At 39.0% G+C, this 12,381-nt stretch overlaps 1 protein-coding gene across 3 annotated transcripts in view; it reads left to right on the plus strand.

The window, feature by feature from the left end:
• The first annotated feature begins 410 nt into the window (after positions 1–410).
• The window catches only part of hs3st1l1 (heparan sulfate (glucosamine) 3-O-sulfotransferase 1-like1), a 32,945-nt gene continuing 20,974 nt past the window's right edge, over positions 411–12,381 (plus strand). Inside the window, exon 1 of one of the 3 annotated variants that reach the window (XM_042501557.2) lies at positions 411–720. The gene's annotated coding sequence lies outside the window, so the exon portion shown is untranslated. The other 2 variants (XM_088086828.1, XM_042501558.2) reach the window with 2 other exon arrangements.

Raw genomic sequence — 12,381 nt, forward strand, 5'->3', positions numbered from 1 at the left:
GCAGATTACCAGATGTCTGGTTATTTTATGGTGTTAATATACAGTCATATAGCACATTACATATGTTTAATTTTTATTTTTTTACGTCATATGAAAATGTTTGGCATATGTGTACTATAGTGTATATAATAATATTGCCCATCCAACAGATTTTGCATGAGAGTGAATTATTAAATCACCTGGTTACATATATAGCTCACTTTCTGCACATGCATAGTAACTCCAGTATGAGTGACAGTGTAGGTAGCATTTCCCGCTGAAAGTAGATGATTAGATCGGGATTATTGTGTTAAAGTGTGAGCTGCAGCTCTGTAAAACTGGGGATTGCAGAGTATCAGTGAGGAGAGCACCTTGCCCTGATCATCTGACGGCAGACGGCTCCTCCCCGCTCCCTCCTGTCTGCTACGCAAAGCAGCGGGCTTGGGCACAACTCTCCCCGCGTTTCCACACACAGGCTCGTCTGCCTGAGCCGGAGCCGGAGTCGAGTTATCCGCTCTGCATAAACAAGCTTCCCTCCTGGTGTCTGCTTTCAAATGAATCAGTGATGAGAGTGACGGAGTGGAGAGACGGACGCTTTTCTTCTATGTGGCCCGGCAGTGCGCAAAAGTGCGCTCCGCGGCTCAGCAGCAGCAGCAGCAGCAGCAGCAGCATCCTCCGCTCCTGAGATCAACCCAAACCCGAGAGGCGCGCTGAGATCCTCCCCAAAACCCCCTGTGCGAGGTAACCAGATTTTCTTTCTACTTTGTCTGTGTGAAATGCACCTCTCCTGAGCCACACGCATGCTTTCATGCAACACTTGAACCTCCTGCGTCTGACAAAAAGGATGTTTTAATGCTTCTGAATTCACGGGCGATTAATTTATCAATTATTAAGCTAGAATAAATCCAGGATCGCCTTGCAGCGAGTGGAATCTCTGACATTTCGAAACATGATCATTCATCCATGTGCAATGAGTTGCCTTTTCCCCGCAGATCACATTTAAATCCTCTGTAATAGAGTATTGATCAAACTAATTAAAATGCTACATCCAATAAATTAGCTTTATAAGCTCCCCAGAGAACAATATGCACGAGATCCTGGGGGTTATGCCATATAACATCACATTAACACTTTTATTGCATTAAAAGTTTTGGCTGCAAATGCATGAAGTTAGTGTGTTTAAATTAGATTAAATGGCAAATGGCAAACAGGCATTCATAGAAGTGCTTAAGACCGGTGGATTAAAACAGAACTGTATCTTGATATGAAAAGAAGCTTAAGTCAGATGGCAGACAAATGCATCTGATGGTAATTTGCACTTCTTTGGTGAAATGGAACAATGCACATCTCCTGTTTCTGCTATCAGACCTGTCTGGTGAAATTCCAGCAGCCCCGTTCTCGCGTCACAGGATGCAAATTGCCACAGGCTGTGCAATTCACCTTTAATTATGAGCATGTGGGTGTTGGCTTATGTGAGCTGGTGCTCCTGGCTGCAGCATCTCTCAAAGGCATAAAGCGGTGTTCGCAAACACTTAAACCCTGGGAGAGACAGGAGGTCACACCCCCTCCAAATATATGAAAAATGAAAACATGTAAAGTTTAGAAAGTTCACACTACAAATACAGAGAAATAATAAGTGTTTTGGAATGAGTAGGGTTGCCAATCAGTAGTTGCCAAGTAGGGTTTCACTTACAAGGAATTTGCTTTGGGTTTAGGTGCAAACATTAAACATACATGTTTATTGTATTTATTTATTTATTGTATTAAGATGAATAAAAAATAATACGTACTGCAACACTCAAGAGGTTGAATATAGAATAGAACAATTTACAATTAAAAAATATAGTAGAGATACTCTAAAAAGTATGATAATGTGTTATATGTGTACAATGTATTGTTTCATAATTTTAAAAAAGTGTATAGTTTTGTGCAGAGATTTGCAAACATGTTCGACAGGGAGTGTGCAAAAGTTCAAATTAGAGTAAGTTTAAGTTTAAATTTAAGTAAAAGGTGTGCATTTAAGTAAAAGGTGTGCATTAATGTAATGCATATAAGTGGTACTTTTACAAAACCCTCTTAAATACAAACTGGTCAGGTGTGTGTGTGCATTAGGGTACAAATAGGATATTGATGGGCGTGAGTTTTCTCTGCCTCAAAACCTCCAAACTCTGGCTGCACTTACCCCACACTCATGTCTGAAGATAAAAATTCCACCCCTGGGTGTTTGACTGGAATAAGTTCTCTGATGAAATTCAAATGAAACACACTGTTTCTCAGAAGCAGCTGCATCCCCAGGTTTGAAAGTGGGCTTTAATTGGTGGGTATTTAAAAAAAGTGCCATTCTTTTTAAATCTTTAGGCAGCCCACAGCAGCCATGCTCTTGAAAGTGAGGTTGGGGATGTTAGTGTTCACACAATTACTTTTTGGGTGTAGACTGCTCATTACACTGAGAGGTGTTGTATAGTGTACATTAAAGAATAAGTAGCCATTTTTAATCAGAACACAGCAGAATTTAGGCAGTTCTGTTAATATACTGGAGCTGGTATCCGATTTATTTTCATTTTGGATACACACAATATCAGGCATCTCGAAAAATAAAGATCTCTGTTAAACGTATGAATTGAATGTAAGAAAAAATCTTGCTCCAAGACCCTTTGGAACCTGGGCAAATACATGGAAAGAAGGCAATGAGCAACTAATGAATAAATGACCTAGAAATTAGCAAAGCATTTGTAAAAAAAAAAAAGAATTAAAAAACCATGGAAATTACCTGAAAATTAGCAACAAAAAAACCCAAACCAAAACAAACAAAAAACAATGAAATGATCTAGAAAATAATGCTTACAAATCATAATAACTCTATCAAAATAAATTAAAAAATTTAATTGTAATCATGTTAAATATAGTTCTGTGGGAATTTTCCCCTAGCTTTTAAAACATTTTTAAATATGCTTATATTTTTTGCAATTTGTAGAGCATTTCTTTGCCAAGTTGCTCGTTTCATTTTTTCCTTTTTTTCTTGTGTTTTTGAGAGAAGTCAAACCAATTTGCTTTAGGTTCACAGGTTAAAAAATTGTGAAGAGTGTCTGGATGCAGCACAAGAAAAGTGATGTTGATCCAGCTTTAAAGGGGTTAAATATAAATTAAAAGTAGTTAAAAAAAATAAATAAAAAAAATAAGAGGCGGATCCTGCTGTGAGAAATTAAACTGGTCAGACTTGTGGGATTAACACTGACAACAAAGGGCAAAAGGTCAATATGAAAGAGGGGTCGCCCTCATTATTTTCATACCCGACTAATCAACATGAATAGTGCGGCTGTTTCTCTGCAGCTAAACTGGGACAGATATTGTATTTGCGTTCGCTTGTCCTGGAACCGAAAGTGTGAGTAATAGTGAAGTTGGAGAAAAGGCAGCGAGCTGGATATTTAGAGGGATTTTCCCGAAAGTGTTTATGAGTCTGGTAGTAAAGATGATGGCGGTACAGGGAGGTGTTATGATTTCTAAATCCCCAAAGAAAACTCAAGGTGTCTCGGTGATTTATGACTGGACAAATACACAGGGTTAGTGGATGTTGTTGCGTAGTGTCAGGAGAGTTTTAATGCGGGAAGGATAGAATGAGGAAAAAGAGGTGGTGGGGGAGGGGTTAAAGTGTTTCTTGTGCACAATTTCCTGTTATTATGTTATGTTTGATGGAGTTTATTCTGTTGGCTCCACTTGAGCACAGAGGGAGGATGGAGGAGATGAACAGCGAAATAGAAGTGCATTTTCTTTTCTGAGAAAATAACAAGAATGGACTTGATATTTGATGAGGGCATGTTTGGAGGATGATTATAAGGGTGGCTGAATTTAGTTTAATTTAGTTTTTCTCCTCTCTCCCTTAAAGGTTTTTTGCTGTAAAAAGTGTTTGATGCATCTCAAGGCCTCAATTTATGTATTAAAGTCAAGCTGTAATTATAATTCTTTTTTGCCAGGAAATTAAATCCTTTTTGTTTCTTTTTTAAACATTTATGTTTATTTGTAGGGATGCCCTTATCGATCGACCACCGAACACTGTTGGACAATATTTGGTGAAAATTTTAAAATGCGCAATTGCGAACATTAATGCTCTCTAGTTGCCAGCTGTGTGTGTGTGTGTGTGCATGTGTGTGGGGTTGTGGGCTTTTTGACATGTTTTCACTGGACGAGAGAGAGCGATGGAGCGGAGGAGAGTTTAAGTTTAGCAGTAAAGATATTCAAGTGAATGTAAAGTATAGTTTACAGTTTGTATGCTAATAAATGCTGCAGCTTTGAGACCCTTGAGATCAGCAGAAGTTTCCTGTATCTTGGTGTTAGTTAGTGAATACTGATCATGGATTGTTTAAATAATGGACGTCGCTACAGTGATGTCAAGCATTGGTTTGCAGACTGCCATTTTGAAACCTCTAGTTTGGCATTTCAGCCGTCACTATTTATGTTTTTTGGAGCCAGAAGTGACCGTACTTAGAAAAGGGTTTGGAACTGTGGAGGAGTCGGGGGTTAATCGGACTCAGTTGTCATGAATGATGAAAAAAGCCATAGAGATCAAAACTTTTTTTCCCAAGCTGCTAACATTTGGCATTTAACATCAAGGTTTGGAGCCAGCCTCAAGTGGCCATTTGATGAACAGCAGAATTTGGCACTTCTGCATTGGTTCATTTTCAGCCTCAGAGGTTGCTGCTTTGTACCGACTCTGGCCCTGGAGTAACCAAAGTGTCCGCTCCTTGCTTTTCAGGAACCCAAACAGGAAAAGCTAACACTAGATCCTCTGTTTTACTACTCCTCATAGCACATTCATAGCATCTTCCTGCTTCCCTGCACGCCATGCACTGACGGCCTGTGCATGGTGCAAAAGGAGGGAGAGATTCCCACGGCAAATATTACATTGCGTATTTGAATAGATGCTGTTGTTGCTTTCCTCCCTAGGAGCTCTTTGTACTGCGCTGATGATTGATTGGACTATGTTAATTGCCGTAGACGGCAGATGCTATTGTGGATGTGCTATCAGGCAGTTCCTTCTGCCCTTGCCCACATACAAAGACAACAGCCAATCAAAAAAGATGATCAGCTAACCAGTTATTTAGAGATACTACAGCGACTTCAGATTCTGCGCGAGCAAAACATGGTTTTCCTTCTCTTGCGAGCAGTGATATTCTGGCTGCAAGTTTGGTTATGTGCATTCGGATCTCATTTGCGCATGTGTGAGCACATTGATGATAATATGCCAAGACTACATTTTTGTGATTATTCACACTGTGGAGTCACACAGCATTTATGATATGCTGCCATCTAATGACATTCCTAATACACAACAAAGCAGTCAAACTGACTACCAGCTGCTTTAATAATACCAAAGAAAATACGATTGCTATTGGCCATGTATCGGTGGATATGACACTCAGACAATCAGCAATCAGTATTGGTGACAAAACAGGATCGCTGCGTCTCTACTTATTTTCAAGTTTCAACTCACCATGATTCTTTGTGTTAAGATTTCCATCTCAACACAAAGATTCTAGGAAAACTGCAGATTCTGAGCGAAGCAGGTCGCCTTGCCTTTCAATACCTACTAAGGTCTAACTAAAACAAAATTCATATTAATCTCTCCTGGTTGTCAGAACATTAATCTACTGAAAACTCTTTGTTATTTATATGTTTAGCTTACATTCAGTTCTGGGATACATACCTACTCTGCCAGAGATACCAACAGAGCTCACAGCACAGTTCCTAAATCTAGAACACAATCAAAGCAACACACAGTATAGTATTGAGTTATGGTTATATTGAACTCAATTTGAGCTTTCAAAACTGTTAAAGCACACAATAAAGCAAGCTTTAATAAATAAGTAAAGCAACACTTAATCGCCCTACACTTGCAACCACATTTTGCATATTTTTGTATAATTTGTATTTTTTATTTTTTCTATACAGAAATTATTTTTCAAGATTTTAATTTGTATATTTACTCAGTGTGTGTGAATTTAGTGTATATGTTTAATTATAAGTTTATTTGAGTAGAAATATGCAAAGTAATGTGTTGGAGAGAAAAATATTTCTGTACTTGTCTGAATTTCATTTAATTTGCTTGCTTTGTCCTTAAGTGTCTTATCTGTTGTCTCGTGATGATCCTAGACTTCTAGAAGCCCATCGCCTGTCATGATCCTGGGTTTTTCAATATTGTGTTGTCTTTTGGACTTTGTTTTAGGTTTTCTGTTTGTTTTTTTTTTTTGCTTGTTTTGTGTATTGATCATGGTCAGTCTGTTTCCTGGCTTATTTTGAAGGTTATCTCCTCACACTTAATGGCTTGTGTTACTTCCTGCCTTTGTCTGTTTCCCGCCTGTTTTCTGTCACACCTTTCTTACATCAGCCTCATTAGTCCCTCCCAGCCAATCAGCTTCCTGCTTGTCCCTCTGCCTCATAATCTTATTCTCCTCACCTGAGCTTCTCTTTCCTTTCTCTCCACCACTTCGTCTGCTCGTCAGTCCGGTTTGTATTTAAGTCCTGGTTTTCAGTTCACTCTTTGTTGGATTCTTGACTTGATTGTGTGATGTTAAGTTACTGTTTCCTTGAGAAAAAGTGATCTGTTAAGTTCTTGTTGCTGCTGTCTCCTGCATGTGGGGTAAGAACAACAATAACAACCAACACCAACAACAAACAATGACTGCTCGACTTGAAGCAATCTCAGTAGACTGAGGGCCCTCTGACTGATGATGTGAATCTCCAACTTTCAAGGGGCAGCCCTAACAGTTCTTATAACAGCACAATACATTTTGAGTCGGAGGCAGTAATTACCTCCCGAACTAAGGAGAGACTCAGCAGACAGACATTCCTCTATTATCTGCTTAGGAGTAACGGAAATTGTCATTACAATAAGAATAGCTGGTCCACCTTAACAGTCTACCTTAAGTGATCCTTGTCACATTCCAGTGGGAGGCTAACTTTGCTATGATAACCAATGATACTGTACGTGTGCTTGTTAAAAAATGTGGGGAAAATTTGCTTGTATCGACCTGGCACACCACAAAATCGACATATCAAGAGCATCTCATGGTAACGCTGGTTCTACGTCAGCCCACCCAGAACTCTGGAGCTTAGGGACTGTTCTTTATTTATCAGAAGAAGTTGGTGGCTAGGATGTGACTTATAAAATGTTTTTCTTAATGTTGACCCCCTCCGAAGCACTGCCCTCCCTCCATCACGTGAGTCCCTTACCATATGTTTTTTATAACACAAATACAACCGTTTAAAGCTGTATGTCCCTCCCCTAAGGCAAAAATAAATAAATATATACATAAAAAATAATCCCTTTCCAGCGCTTAAAAAATAATTTGACATGCCTTTGCACCCCCTTCCCAACACATACAAATAATGAACTAATGTTATATATATATAATAATGTTACTCAGATGCTTTTTCCACAATTATGTCCGAAAAAGATTTTATCCTCTTAAAAAAAAAAAAAAGTTAAAATGTGCACAACAGCTGCAGTATCATGAATTTATTTTTCTGATGTAAAAAGTGACGACTATTAACTTTTTACAAACTAAACATTCTCTTATTAGAACCAATAGGTCAGTTAAAAAAACGTTTCTGGAAAATAAAGCAAAAAGAATAAAACAGCAATTAAAGGAAGTCAGAGGTCTATTCAGAAAATAATACACTGATGAAATTATAAATATGCAAGGCTAATCTAAATTTATGGATAAATTGTTCAGCCAAAATAAACTAAGCAGGTCTGCTGATAATGGGACAGTGCAGGAGTGGCTTCCTTGTGTTACCATAGCGACTGGGTTCAGAAGGACCAGGTATCTTCATAGAGAAGAGTTAATGATAGATCTGTTCGTCTCAGAGCGGTGGGACGTGATCATCACACTCGTGGCCTGAGCAGAATATGTGTACAACTTCAAAACTGAGCCGTTTGACCTCACCGATTCTCACTTCTGCTTTCACCTTGATTTCAGATATTTACACCACTATGATTAGGTTCCCCGAGCACAATCACTCATCCAGCATTATGATGGTAATGTCATACAGAGGCTGATTTTTGTGTGTGTGCCTGTAGAGTTGGCTGGATCTCCTGTCTGCCTCCCCCGTGGACTGATTACTGATCAGACTAGCATTTCATATCAGCCTTGTGGGGGGAAATTGGAGGATTAGCAACAACTTCATGCTTATTCCCCTACGTATCTTCCAGGCTTCCAAATCCGGTGGAAGCCATTGTTATTTTAAGTAGCTTGGCAATTGAGCATGGAAGCAAGCTCTAATTCTCCCAAGTCTTGCGAGATGCGGAGCGGCAGAAACCTCGCGTTTTGAAGCTACCTCCCCTGCTATTCATGCTTTTTCATGATGTGAAAGTGAGCAACTGAGAGAGGGGCCGTGAAGCTGGCTGCCAGGACCTCTTCACTCCCATCCTTGCTTCATACATAATAGATAAGTCACTGTAACTTACAGTACAGGGGCATAACTAGGCTAATGCCCAGATTTGCATATTTGTGCCGAATTCCATAATTCATGAGTGTGCAGCAGGCAGCGATCCATGGTGCAAAGAGCCACCTCGGTCCATATGCTGTGTGCCATATCTCGGGGGCTGATGCACACCTTGTGCACCAACAGCAGCGTATTAAAAAGCAGCATCGGAGCTGTCAATGCCAGGCGTTCAGGAACTGCGTCTTCATCATCAAAAGAGTCTGAACTCTGGGAATGCCTTATTAAAGGCAGACAGAATCACACAACAGGCTCTTTCCTGTTTAATTTACTGCCATTCTGAAATAATCTGAGTATGGGGGGAAGAGGGGGTGGCCACACCTTCTAGTGCTGTGGTTCCCGACTGGTGGGTCGCAGTTTGTGAAAAATGCACACTATTTTGAAGTACAGTGCATTTTCAGCACAGAGCTTTTATCTTGAAATGCATTTTCCTGCAGTCGAGTGAGAGAGCGTTATTTATTTATTTATTTTGTCTTGTTTTTTTTCAAGAACAGTAACTATTTTATGTCCCTGTTCTTGGTATTGTTTGGCCGGTTGACATGCTGTGCCTTATACTGGTCTTGAAGCAATGATAAGCACTTTTTTGGTCTGTTTTAAACTTGAAAATCCAACAATAATATCTGTTTTTACAGTTTCTGGCTGTGATAAATGGTGTCATTTTGTTGATCTTTATTTTGGCAGGCCTGGGGTTTGCAAGACATGTTTTCTTTATATATTGCCAAAAAATGTTTGGAGAAAAAGAAAATCGCCCCAAAACTAAAAAAAAAAAAACAAAACAAATATTTTTTTTTTAAAAATCACCAAATATTAAATAACACAAAAAAAGAGAAAAACACCCACAAATTTAAAAGAAAAAATTGCTTGGTTTTAACTAATTCCACTTTATTCTTGCAATATGTTTTATTTTATTGGGTTTTAAGCCCAAGTGTTATTTACGTTTTGTCTATTAAAATCAAATTATATGGTGATTTCTCATATGTGTGGACCTTGAACTTATGACTAAGGAGAAATCTGGACTCAGTGGCTGGACCGATAGGGAACCAGTGTTCCAATGAACTATTTCATGGGTCACCTTTTCATCAAGAGGGCTCAAAAGCCTGACGCAACTATCATCGCCAAGTGTTATGAAATAGATTCATCATCAGTTATTTATTCATTACCTTTGTTCTCTGGCTGCCTCACATGAGTAGGCACATGTCAGCCACATCCCTCATTACTGGTGATAGTGTCATACATCCTTATGTTATTTTAGATCGCACCCATGTCTTGTCATATTTGTCAGATTAATGGTATCTGTCGCTTGGGAGAGATCACGACCCCGTCATGTGGTGTGGGATTTGTTTTGATTCGGATGCTTCTGCTCCGCCATATGTATCAATTTATTTTGTGTGGGTGTGTGCACTTTTTTCTTTTTTTTTTTTTTGAGGCTGAGGAAGGGATATTGATATCTGGTTTTTGAAATATGTTCCGTAATCTGTCTGGTGGCCTGAGAGCAAAATATTTAAGTAACATTTTAATGAAATGATTTCAGTGGATCAAGGCCTTTTCCCATTAGCGTGGAGATTTGAAGATAATCAGGGATGAAGAGGGATGGCTTTATGAATATTTTGCATATTGAAACAAGTCGGACCAACTGCTGGATCCTCATTAAAAAATGATCAAGTGTTTGTCAGTCATTTGGAAAAGACCTACAGGTAATGCTAATTCAGCTTTACTTTCCGAGGCAGCTGTTTCTCTCTTTTGTCCGTTTTCCCTTTTTCTTTACACATCACTGGAAGCAATTAAAGGCGCAGATGAATACTCATGAGGACAAAATGTCAAGCATTGGTCGCTCGTCCTGGCTCGCGCTCTCGCCATCACCAGAAGCAACATTTGACATTTTTTCTAAAGGCGAAGATGTGGGTTTGTCTAAATTTGAAATCTGATCTTTAGAGCAATTGATTTAGGTGTATTATGACAAGGCCACACACCTGACAAAGGCAGCGCAGACAATGTGTGCTTTGATTTTGAGTTAAGCATACGGGAGATGAAAATGACGACCTCGCAGCATCCTTCAGATCAAATCTGTTACTTGTTAAGCTTTTAGCAAAAATTGTGAAATAGATTACCAACATGTGTTATTACAAATAGATGTACAGTTGAAAGTATTTAACAAAGTCTCACACACGGAGAAGTGCTAGGCACAGAGTAGTCTCCAGAGAAAGCTATCTGACCGGTGTTAATGATGTCTCAGTCATGCTTACTGTCGAAGGGTTTAGCAGCCGTCTCCCGAGGCTGTGCACGGAGCTGTCCATGGTGCTGAATGAGACTGTTCATCTCGGTTTCTGGGAGGGAGAGTGCCCAGACGAGCGTCTCTTTTTCCCATCACACAGGGGAATACCGCTTATCTAAAACTTAAAATTGAACTTTGAAATATGCCATTCCTCTGTCTTAGATTTCCTTCTTTCTTGCCTTGAAGTTACAGAGCCGGCACAAAGAACTGCTACTGAATTATATATGTGTTAAAAGTCTGATCTTAAAATAGTCAACACAAAAACAGCACCCAAAAGCAAGGATTTATGCCATATAATTATGTGTATTTATGAAATACATCATAATATACTGCGACTGTAGCATCGTTAGGGACCACATTTCCTATAAATGCTGTTGCCTCCTGTTACAAAGAGGATATTGCTGCTTCTCACCCCTTCCCCACACTCAGGTGTCACCTTACTGAAGAGAATAAAACATGAATCTTTCCTCCCTCTGCCATTTCCAGGAACTCTGTGACCCCTTTTCCTGTTTTAGTATCTATTTTACTTTTCATGAAGTGATTCAGCAGATATTCAGAGTTACACAAAGAGTGAGCAGAAATGCAGTACAGTGTAATGCAGCTTTGACTAAAACCCTGCCATAAATACTGTCAGTATTAAAAAAATAAATTAATCAGCAGCTATTTTCATTTTTTTTTTTCAAGCAAAATTGCAAAACAAACATTGGTTCCATTTCCTGAATTGTGGGGATTTCTTCTTGTCATATACAATGGTAAACTGAATATTTTAGAGTTTTGGACTTTGGGTTCAAAACAAGCAATTTAAAGGCCTCATGCTGGGCTTTCGCAAATTGGGACAGAAATTCTTCACTTTTTAGTTGTGGCCCCAGAGTATTATACAATGCAAAACTAATTTCTTGTTTTCTCTTCATACCATATACCAGCTGTGACAGTGTGGCTGGTATTGTTTCCACCTCGTAGGTTTTGGGGGGTGTGCGTGTTATCATGGCAAAATGTGGTCATGGTTACGCCTATTGTAGCGGGAATTACCACAGAAGCTGTTTTGAGTATTTTGTCAGGTGTTTATATGTTTACAGCCATGAATTTCAGATCAAAATGAAGGCCAGGTTTGTAGATGGGTGTGGTCTGAGCAAGGGGGTAGGATGAAAGGAAGGAGTCACCCCCCACCCCACTTTACGCCCCTGGCCAACATTTGTTTGTCGAGGCTGGTGTAATTCCCATCACAAGATTATCTCTTGTTGTGTATTAGGGATGGACAATATTTCAATATGTTATCAATACCACGATATGGGAGGAGATGTTGTCTTAGGTTTTGGATTTAAGTGTCGTCTTTTCCTAGTTTTAAATGCTGCATTACAGTAAAGTGATGTAATTACCTGACCTCATCAGACTTTTGTAGCTGTTCTATCATTTGCCTTTACCCACTTTGTCATTATATCCAATCCACGATGATTATTTATAAAAAAAAAATTCATTTTCTAAATATATTGTGAAAGCACCTATTGTAGACCCTACAATATAGCCACAATATTGATGTTGAGGTATTTGATTAAAATAAAGAAAAAATCCTGATAGGTGTATTTGATTTTCTACATATTGCCTGACTCTTGTAGACTACAAGTTAAAACTCA

This window comes from Plectropomus leopardus, chromosome 13 (assembly GCF_026936395.1).
Source record: "Plectropomus leopardus strain MGB_pleo_1.0 chromosome 13, ASM2693639v1, whole genome shotgun sequence".
Lineage (NCBI taxonomy): Eukaryota > Metazoa > Chordata > Actinopteri > Perciformes > Serranidae > Plectropomus > Plectropomus leopardus.